Here is a 10,798-nt window from a genome sequence, read left to right as displayed (position 1 = left end):
ATGCCATTATTTGCCTCAATATAATAAGACCAAAAGACCATAAGATATAGGAGCTGAATGAGGCCCTTTGGCCCTTCGAGTCTGCATCACCATTTCATCATGGCTGATCTAATATTCCTCTTGGCCTTAATCTCTTGCCTTCTCCCTGTATCCCTTCATGCCCTGACTAATCAAGAGTCTATCCTCCTCTGCCTCAAATATTCATAAAGACACAAGCAACACACACAAAATGCTGGTGGAACACAGCAGATCAGGCAGCATCTATAAGGTGAAGCACTGTCGACGTTAGTCCTGACAAAGGATCCTCTTGTGAGCAAAACCACAAGCAGCTCTAAGAAGCCACCTCGTAAAGCATTCTAGAAATCCTATGTAAGGTGTCTTACATAGAATAGTATAGCTCAGGGGTAGCCACTTGCCCACAATGGTATTCTGCAATAAGTAAGTCGCTTCCTGGCTTCTGAACACCTTTCTAACATCCGTAAAAATCTCATTACTCTTGCAGCTCTCTGGTTAGACCACACTTGGGGTATTGTATTCAGTTTTGGAAGGAGCTCTTCCTATCTCTTTATCGGAAGGATATGGAAGGTATAATAAAGGTAAAGAGCAGATTTACCAGGATGCACCTCCGTTAGAGAGCGAGTCTTATGAGAATAGGTTGAGCGAGCAAAAGAGAATGAGAAGTGATGTCATTGATAGAGATGTACAAAATGATAAGAGGCATAGATAGAGTGGACAGACAGAGCTCTATCTTTACCCAGAGAGTTTATAGCTAATATGAGATGGCATAATTTTAAGACGTTTGGAGGAATAAGAGGGATTACAGAGATAATCTTTTCCACAGAGAATGGTGGGTGTGTGGTATGCCCATCCAGGGATGGCGGCAGAGGCAGGTACATTAGAAAAAAGAAACTCCGAGATAGGCACTAGGATGATAGAAAAATGGAGGACTATGCAGGAGGCAAGGATTAGATTGATCTCAGAGTAGGTTAAAAGGTCAGCACAACATCACGGGTCGAAGGGCCTGAACAGTGCTGTAATGTTCTATGTTCTAACTTTTCATCCAGAATCAGAATCAGGTTTAATATCTCCGACTTACAGTATGTCGCAAAATTTGCTTTGTGGCAGCAGTACATTGCAATACCATAATTGTTCTTGGCAAATTTTTCTACAGAAGTGGTTTGCCGTTTCCTTCTTCTGGGCAGTGTCTTTACAAGATGTGTGGCCCCAGTCATTATCTTCAGAGATTGTCTGCCTGGTGTCAACGGTCGCATAACCAGGACTTACGATCTGCACCGGCTGCTCGTACGACCATCTACCACCTGCTCCCATGGCTTCACGTCACCCTGATCGGTGGCTCCCCCCCCCTCCCCCAGCTAAGCAGGTGCTACACCTTGCCCAAGGGTGACCTGCAGACTAGTGGAAGGAAGGAACACCTTACACTTCCTTTGGTAGAGACGTATCTCCACCTCGCCACCCAACTCGGATAAACTCTGGTACAGATGGCATGATCCCAATCTGGCACAGGTGAGAATTGGTCCTTAAAGTTAAAGATTAGCTTTATTTGTCACAGTTACGTTGAAAGATTCACTGAAAACCAGTGAAATAGAGGAGGATTGAGGCAAGCTGTAGTGATCTTGCAGGGAGCTAGTAGAAACAGTCTAGATGAAGGGTCTCAAGCTGAAACATTAACTTTATCCCCCCTCCCTTCTGGTCCTGAAGGGTCTTGGCCTGTTTATTCCCTTCTGTAGATGCTGCCTGACCTCCCGAGTTCCTCCAGTGATCTGTGTGTTGCCATTAGAGGTTTGGTTTCTTAAGGCTGTTACAGCTGGGGTTGGTGATGGGGACAAGCTCCCGCTACCTATTAAATGCTCCAATAGCCTCTGATGGCCAAATCCAGCTCCTGGCCTTTAGGTGTGACTTAAGGCTGTTACAGCTGGGGTTGGTGATGGGGACAAGCTCCCGCTACCTATTAAATGCTCCAATAGCCTCTGATGGCCAAATCCAGCTCCTGGCCTTTAGGTGTGACTTATCTACTAAGCCTGGCGGAAATGCTTCTACTGACTGGAGAGGGGGCAAAGGCAGGTTACTGGTGCCTTAAAACCAGTTGCTTGTCAGCTGTGGTTGGCAGCTCATTTAGGAGAAGGGAAACTCTGGTCTCAAACCTCTGCTGTAGCCTCTCACGGGGAAGGCTTCGAGAGGAAACTTCGAGGAAAAGTCTGGAGTTGGAGTCCCTCTGTTGAGTTCAATGCTGTCTCTGCTGTTCCTTTGGACACACCAGCTGCGTGGAGAGGGGGAGCCTGCCACACGGGCAACATCTCACTCTCTATAATACACTGCTCTGGCTTGTGTATCATGTAAGCACCTGGGACGCAATGTCCCTGCTCGAACCCGACCAACAAAGGGCCTCAAAGAAACTCTTCATTACTGTACTTTGACTTTTGTGAACTTTGAAATGAAAACCAGCTGATTCAGACAAGGATTCTGGGAACAGGGCCATGCAAAATGTGGTAAGGCCAGTGCTGCAGTAATCAGCTTATGGGAAAAGTAATTCCTCTGAACAAATACAGATCTGCAGAGTAAGGAAACTCACATCCTGTGCAATTGATTTTTTTTTCAATTCTCGCGTCCTCCCCCTAATTATGAAACTACATTTGGAAGCTTGTTGAAAGCTACGTGACTAAGAATGACCCGACAACGCTATGTAAATCATTTATGATTCAATTATATTGTAGACTACGTACATCTTTATTAATAATGAATCCTTTAAGAGTAAGAAAGTTAAATTAAACTCTTCTTTTTAAGCCCATCACCCTGACGGGGGCAACAGCAAGCTCACCGGAGTCCTCTGTCCTGGGCCGAAGGTGGATCGGCCCTGTGCTTCCGCTTTCGCCACTCGACATCACACGTCTTCTAGACGAAGATCCTTCCTCTCCCGGGGTGAGGTCTTTGGAGTTTCTGTAGTTCTGGGCTTTTAGGGGGATGGGTTGTTAGCCCCATGTCCAACCCTCCTCCTTTTGCAGCCGGGCTTGGGACCGTCCATTGTGGAATTAAATAAAATGTCTCTTTTAAATATAGGCTGCTAAGGCTAAAGGGAGGGACATTGAGGCGTGCTGTTGGTCAGGATTGATCATGGACGTTGCATCCCAGCTGTCTATGTGATATGCAAGCCAGGGCGGTACGATATGGAGAGCAAGCTGTTGCCCGTGTAGCAAGCTCTCCCTCTCCACGCAGCTGATGAATCCATGTGTATGATCAGCCATGATCACAGTGAATGGCGGTGCTGGCTTGAAGGGCCAAATGGCCTCCTCCTGCACCTATTGTCTATGGTCAAAGGAGTGGCAGAGACTGATTCAGTTTGGCCCAGCGGTGTCGCAGGGGCTGCCAGTCAGCGTTCAACTCAATGTAGGATGCCTTAGGGAGTCCAGCTCTGGATTTTTCCTCATGGTTTACTCCCCTCAGGGTGGGTATAGAACAAGGCAGCAGAGGTTTGAGATTTCCTTCTGGATGAGCTACCAACCACAGGTGACAAGCCCCGTCAAAATTATTTAATTATTATTTAAATTATATTTAATTAAAAATTATTCAAAGGGAAAAGTTCACTTTATGTAGGTTTAATTTACAACCTGAGAACTGGCTAAAACAGGAGAGTAAAGAAAGTTCATGAGGTAACGAAGTCTCAACATTAGAAATAAATAGCAGCAGATCATCAGCGTACAGCGAGACTTTGTGAATAGTGTCTCTCCTTAAAATACCGGTGATGCCATTAGATTCTCGAAAGGCAATGGTTAAGGGTTCTATTGCCAGATCAAAAAGGGCTCAATGGACAGCCTTGTCTAATGCCATGTTGAAGCTTAAATGGTTTGGAATTATGAGAACTAGTGATAACCCTAGCGGAAGGAGCTAAATAAAGTAATTTAATCCATTGAATGCAAATAGGTCCAAAATTGAATTTTTCTAATGTTTTAAATAAATAATTACATTCAACTCTGTCAAAAGCTTTCTCAGCATCTAGGGATGCCATACATTCCGATATCATGTTAGAAGGAGAATAAATAACATTTAATAACCGATGAATATTAAAGTGAGAATATCGATTTTTGATAAATCCAGTTTGGTTACTGGAAATGACAGACAGTAAAATATTTTCAATCCTATGGGCCAAAACTTTAGATAGGATCTTAGCATCAACATTAAGTAAAGAAATTGGTCTATAAGAAGAGCATTCAGTTGGATCCTTTTTCTTTTTAAGAATAAGCAAAATGGAAGCCTCATAAATGATTGAGGGAGTCTGCCCGACTTGAATGTATCTGAAAAAAACTGAACATAAATTAGGTATAAGCAGTGAGGAAAAGATCTTATAAAATTCTACGGAAAATCCATCTGGACCCGGAGCTTTCCTCAAACGTAATGAGCACACAGCCACAACAATTTCCTTGAAAGAAATAGGTTGTTCCAACAACTTTCTGTTGTCGGCAGAAATTGTAGGAATGTTTAGTTGGTCTAAAAAATTGTTCATTACAGTGCTATCCTTACAAGATTCAGAACTATACAGTTTAGAATAAAATTCTCTAAAAGTATCATTTATTTCTAAGTAATCAGTTGTCCTATCGCCATTAGCTTTGCATATTTATTTAATCTGCTGTTTAGCTATAAAGGTTTTAATTTGCTCAGCCAATAATTTACCTGTTTTATCTCCATGAATATAAAATTGACTTTTATCTTTTAGGAGTTGGGCTTCAATTGGATAAGTTAAAAGGAGATTATACTTAGTTTTAGTTTCAACACGTCTTTTATATAAGGCAAATTCTGGAGCCAAGGCATACTCTTGGTCTAATTGTTTCAGCTGATTAGCTAAATCACTTTTCTCTTTATTAGCCTTTTCCTTAATACTTGCAGTATAAGAAATAATTTATCCTCTAATATATGCCTTAAAGACATCGCATCTGATAAGACTAGAAGTCTCCTCTGATGTATTCTCTTAGAAAAGTAATTTGTCTCTCCATAAACTTTTTAAAAATCTTTAATAGATAACAAATTTAGATTAATCACCAAAACCAATTTGTTTGACGAAGACCAGGGAGATTTAAAGATAGGGGCACAGGAGGGTGATCTGAAATAGCAATCTCTTTATATTCACAGGATCAAACTGATGGAATCATTTGGCTATCAATTAAAAAAATCAATCCTAGAATATGTATGATGGACAGGAAAGAAAAATGAATAATCCTTGTCTACCGGATGAAAAAAACACCAAGCATCAACAATACCACATTTCATTAAAAAAGATTTAATAAATACAGCTGATTTATTTGGTATCATTAGTTTAGAAGATCAATGATCTAAAACTGGATCCAAGCTACAGTTGAAGTCTTCATCCATCACCAATGAGTACAGACTTAGATCTGGCAGAAATGAAAAAAAAAACACTCAGAGAAACCTGGGTCATCTATATTCAGAGCATACGCATTGGCAAATACCATTAGTTTGTTATTTAGTTTCCCTGATACTATAACAAAATGCCCATTAGTACCAGAAATTACTTTATGTTGAGCAAAGGTAACTTTATTATCTATAAGGATTGAAACCCCTCTGGCTTTGGCCTGAAACGAGGAATTGTCACACTTATGTACCTGGGTTTCTTGAAGAAAAACAATTGGTACCTAAAGTTTTTTAATATAGGTAAAAATCTTATTTCTTTTAATGGGGTGATTTAGCTCTTTCACATTAAAACTAAGTAAATTAATACTTTGATCCTTTTTAAAACTATTTATAAGAAAGGTTAAAGTAGCAATCAGTAAAATGTATATTAAACCCAAATAATAAACCTTGAGATCTATTATCTAGACAACAGAATTGACCAGATTACCAAATTAGCTTCAAGAAAAAAGAACTCACCATCCCCCCCCCCCCAAAGAAAGAAAATTGGTCAAAGAACAACTGCTATCTACCCCCACTGAAAACATCCCCTTAGAAAACCTGTTGGAACCGCTCCAAAGAATTCAAGGTTACTGTATTTACTGTTCCAACCAAGACTAAATAATATACAGTAAAAAAACAAGCTTAGACAGGTTTATCAAACAGAAAGAGCAATTATTCATATTGAAAAATATTGATCAGTCATTTTTTTAGTATATAGCATTTCTGTTTTTGCAATATTTTTAATCTATTCAATATATGTATACAGTCAGTTTTTTGAGTCTAAAAACTCCTGCGCCTGCTCCTTCGTATAAAACCATTTAAATGATCTATCTTCCATTGTGATTCTTAGTCGAGCCGGAGAACGAAGAGAAGGCTTAAAGTTTTGGCTGTATAGCTCCGCCATAACTTTTTTAAACTTAACACATTCTGCCATAACTGCTGATGAAAAATCTTCAATAATACAAAACTCCTGACCTTGGTAGTCAATCATACCTTTCCCATGGGCATCATGAATCAGGCGGTTCTTTATTTGAAATTCATGGAAACATATAATGACTGCTCTTGGTTTTGATTTTGAAGTCGATCCGTAGATAGGCGATCTGTGAGCATGATCAATCAAAGGCAGAAACTTTATAATGTCAAGGAATAATTCCATCAAAAGGTTTGCAAAGAATTCTTTAGGATTATCTCTTTCTGTTTGTTCTTTAAGTCCCAAGATTCTTAAGTTGTTTCTCCTACTTTTGTTTTCCAAATCAATAATCTTCTGTCTCAGTATTTCATTGGACTTGGATTGTTTTTCATACAGCTTTTGCAAATCATCCATTCTCTCGTTCAGTATAGTAATAACCTCTTCATGTGCCTTTATCTTCTTATCATGCTCGGTTAGAATTGCTTGAATATCTTCTAATTACATACCTATTTGTTTAATTTCAGCAATGATATGTTGCGAATCAGCCAACGCTTCTTTTCTGAACTGTTGAGACTCCTCAGTAAGCTTTTGAATTGAGCCCGCAATAGCTTCCAAAGCTGCTTTGGTAGTCATAGTAATATAATAACCTGTCTAACAGTAGTATTTCTACAGGTTGGAGACAAAAGTAAGTAAGTTAGGAACACCAGCAGAGAGCTGTTACTCCATCAGTACCCACCAGGCAAATCCCTCTTTGTTTTTTATGCTGACTTTAACTTCTCTTGTTAGACAGAATTGTATAATCTTTCCTTTAGAAAATTGCTTCCTCTTTGGGATGTATATATCCTGTGTCTTCTGAATTGCTTCCAGAAATTCCAGCCAATGCTGCTTTGCCATCATCCCTGCCAGTGTTCTTTTCCAATCAATTCTGGCCAGCTCCTCTTTCATGCCTCAATAATTCCCTTTACTCCACTGCCATACTGATACATCTGGCTTTAGCTTGTCCCTCTCAAATTTCATGGTGAATTTGATCACGTTATAGTCACTTCCCCAAAATATTTGTTTACCTTAAACTCTCTAATCAATTCTGGTTCATTGCACAACACCCAATTCAGAATAGCTGATCCTCTAGTGGGTTCAACCATGAGCTAGAACACTATCTCTAAGGCACTTCAGAAATTCCCCGTCTTGGAATCCAGCACCAATCTGATTTTCCCAATCTACCTACATAGTGAAGTTCCCCATTGACGATTCGTTCTTTCATTGTTGCTGACTGGAACTCTTACCAAAACAGCACTGTGGAGCCACTCAACAAACTAGCTCAACATGCCCTTCTCAAGGGCAACTAGGGATGTGCAATGAATGTTGGTTTTGCCATTGGTAGCTGAATGCTAAAAAATAAATACATTAAATAAACACATTCTGGCAAGATTCAGAGACAGCTTCTCCTTAGACTCATGGATTCATAGAACATCATAGCAAAGAAACAGACCTTTTGCCCAATCTGGCTAGTATCAAGTTGTTATTTTGCTTATTCCCATCAACCTGCACCTGTACCAGAGCTCTCCAGTCCTGCCCCATCCATGTACTAATCCAAACTTAGAAACGTAGGAACATAGAAAACCTAGAGCACAATAAAGGCCCTTTGGCCACAATGCTGTGCTGAACATATACTTCAGAAATTACCTCAGGTTACCCATAGCCCTCTATTTTTCAAAACTCCATGTACCTATCCAAGAGTCTCTTAAAATACCCAATCGTATCTGCCTCCACCACCATCGCTGGCACCAATTCCATGCACTCACCACTCTCTGCGTAAAAACATGCCCCTGATATCCCCTCTGTACCTACTTCCAAGCACCTTAAAACTGTGCACTCTCATGTTAGCTATTTTAGCCCTGGAAAAAAGCCTATACTGTGATGTAGGTTTTCTATGTTTCTAACAGATCCCTGAGGCATACCACTGGTCAGGAACCTCCATGCAGAATATGACCCATCTACAACCACTCTTTGCCTTCTGTGTGCAAGCCAGTTCTAGATTCACAAAGCAAGGTCCTCTTGGATTCCATGCCTACTTAATTTCTCAATAAGCATTGCATGGGGTACCTTATCAAATGTCTTGCTAAAATCCATATATACTACATCTACTGCTTTACCTTCATTAATATGTTTAGTCACACCCTCAAAAAATTCAATCAGGCTCATAAGGCACAACTTGCCTTTGACAAAGCCGTACTGACTATTCCTAATTATACTATGCCTCTCCAAATATTTACAAATCCTGCCTCTCACGATCTACTCCATCAACTTACCAATCACTGAGGTAAGACTCACTGGTCTATAATTTCCTGGGCTATCCCTACTCCCTTTCTTGAATAAGGGAACAACATCTGCAACCCTCCAATCCTCCGAAACCTCTTCCGTCTCCATCGATGATGCAAAGCTCATTGCCAGAGGTGCAGCAATCTTCTCCTTTGCCTCCCATAGTAGCCTGGGGTACATCTCGTCCGCTCCTGGTGACTTATTCAACTTGATGCTTTCCAGAAGCTCCAGCACATCCTCTTTCTTAATGTGTACATGCTCAAGTTTTTCAGTCCGCTGTAAGTCATCCCTACAATCGCCAAGGTCCTTCTCCGTAGTGAATACTGAAGCAAAGTATTCATTAAGTACCTCTGCTATCTCCTCACTGTCACATTTGATTGGTCCTTTTCTCTCAACGTCTTATCCTCTTGCTCTTCACATACTTGTAAAATGCCTTGGGGTTTTCATTAATCCTGTCCACCAAGGCTTTCTCATGGCCCTTCTGGCTTTCCTAACTTCATTCTTAAGCTCCTTACTGTTAGTCTTATAATCTTCTAGATCTCTATCATTACTTAGTTTTTTAAACCTTTCATAAGCTTTTCTTTTCTCCTTGACTAGATTTTCAACAGCCGTTGTACACCATGGTTCCTGCGCCCTACCATCCTTTCCCTGTCTCATTGGAATGTACCTAAGCAGAACGTCCCTCAAATATCCCCTGAACATTTGCCACATTTCTGCCATACATTTCCCTGAGAACTTCTGTTCCCAATTTATGCTTCCAAGTTCATGCCTGATAGTCTCATATTTCCCCTTACTCCAATTAAAAGTTTCCCTAACTTGTCTGTGCCTATCATTATCTCCAAAATGCTCTCCCACTGAAGATCTGACACCTGACCAGATTCATTTCCCAATACCAGATCAAGTACAGCCTCTCCTCTTGTAGGCTTATCTAAATATTGTGTCAGAAAACCTTTCTGAACACACCTAACAAACTCCACCCCATCTAAACCTCTCACTCTAGGGAGATGGCAATCAATAATGGGGAAATTAAAATCTCCCATCATGATAACCCTGTTATTATTGCACCGTACCAGAATCTGTCTCCCTATCTGCTTCTAGATGTCCTTGTTACTATTGGGTGGTCTATAAAAAACACCCAGTAGATTTATTGACCTATCCTCTTTCTAACTTCCACCCACAGAGACTCTGTAGACAATCACTCTATGACTTCCTCTTGTGCTGTAACCATGACACAATCTCTGATCAGCACTGCCACGCCCCCACCTCTTTTGCCCCCCTCCCTGTCCTTTCTGAAACATCTAAAACCCGGCACTCTAAGTAGCCATTCTTGCCCCTGAGCCATCCAGGTCTTTGTAATGGCCACAATGTCATAGCTCCAAGTACTGATCCACGCTCTAAACTCATCTGCTTTGTTCATGATACTCCTTGCATTAAAATAAACACATCTCAAACCATTGGTCTGAGCGCGTCCCTTCTCTATCACCTACCTGTCCTCCCTCTCATACTGCCTACAAGCTTTCTCTATTTGTGAGCCAACAGCACCTTCCTCCGTCTCTTTAATTCAGTTCCCACTCCCCAGCAATTCTAGTTTAAACTCTCCCCAATAGCCTTAGCAAACCTTTCTGCCAGGATATTGGTCCCCCTCGGATTCAAGTGCAACCCATCCTTTTTGTACAGATCAAGCCTGCCACAAAAGAGGTCCCAATGATCCAGAAATCTGAATCCCTGCCCCTGCTCCAATTCCTCAGCCACACATTTATCCTCCACCTCGCTCTATTCCTATACTCACTGTCACCTAGCATAGGCAGTAATCCCAAGATAATTACCCTTGTGGTCCTGCTTCCCAACTTCCTTCCTAACTCCCTGTAGTCTGTTTTCAGGATCTCCTCCGTCTTCCTGCCTATTTTATTGGTACCAATATGCACCACGATCCCTGGCTGTTCACCTTTCCACTTCAGGATATCGAGAATCTGATCAGAAACATCTTGGACCCTGGCACCTGGGAGGCAAACTACCATTTGTGTTGTTTTCCTGCGTCCACAGAATTGCCTCTCTGACCACCTAACTATAGAGTCCCCTATCACTACTGCCATCCTCTTCCTTTCCCTACCCTTCTGAGCCACAGGGCCAGACTCTGTGCCAGAGGTGCAG

At 41.2% G+C, this 10,798-nt stretch overlaps 1 long non-coding RNA gene across 1 annotated transcript; it reads left to right on the top strand.

The window, feature by feature from the left end:
- Nucleotides 1-2,467: 2,467 nt before the first annotated feature.
- LOC132394956 (uncharacterized) lies at nt 2,468-5,256 on the top strand. The gene is made up of 3 exons (XR_009512459.1): nt 2,468-2,507; nt 2,803-2,937; nt 5,140-5,256. It is a non-coding gene; the product is annotated as an uncharacterized LOC132394956 (long non-coding RNA).
- The last annotated feature ends 5,542 nt before the right edge of the window (nt 5,257-10,798 follow it).

The sequence above is a fragment of the Hypanus sabinus genome, chromosome 6, assembly GCF_030144855.1.
Source record: "Hypanus sabinus isolate sHypSab1 chromosome 6, sHypSab1.hap1, whole genome shotgun sequence".
NCBI lineage: Eukaryota > Metazoa > Chordata > Chondrichthyes > Myliobatiformes > Dasyatidae > Hypanus > Hypanus sabinus.
Note: the sequence above shows the minus strand (reverse complement) of the source record. Positions and strands in the feature narration are given on the sequence as shown.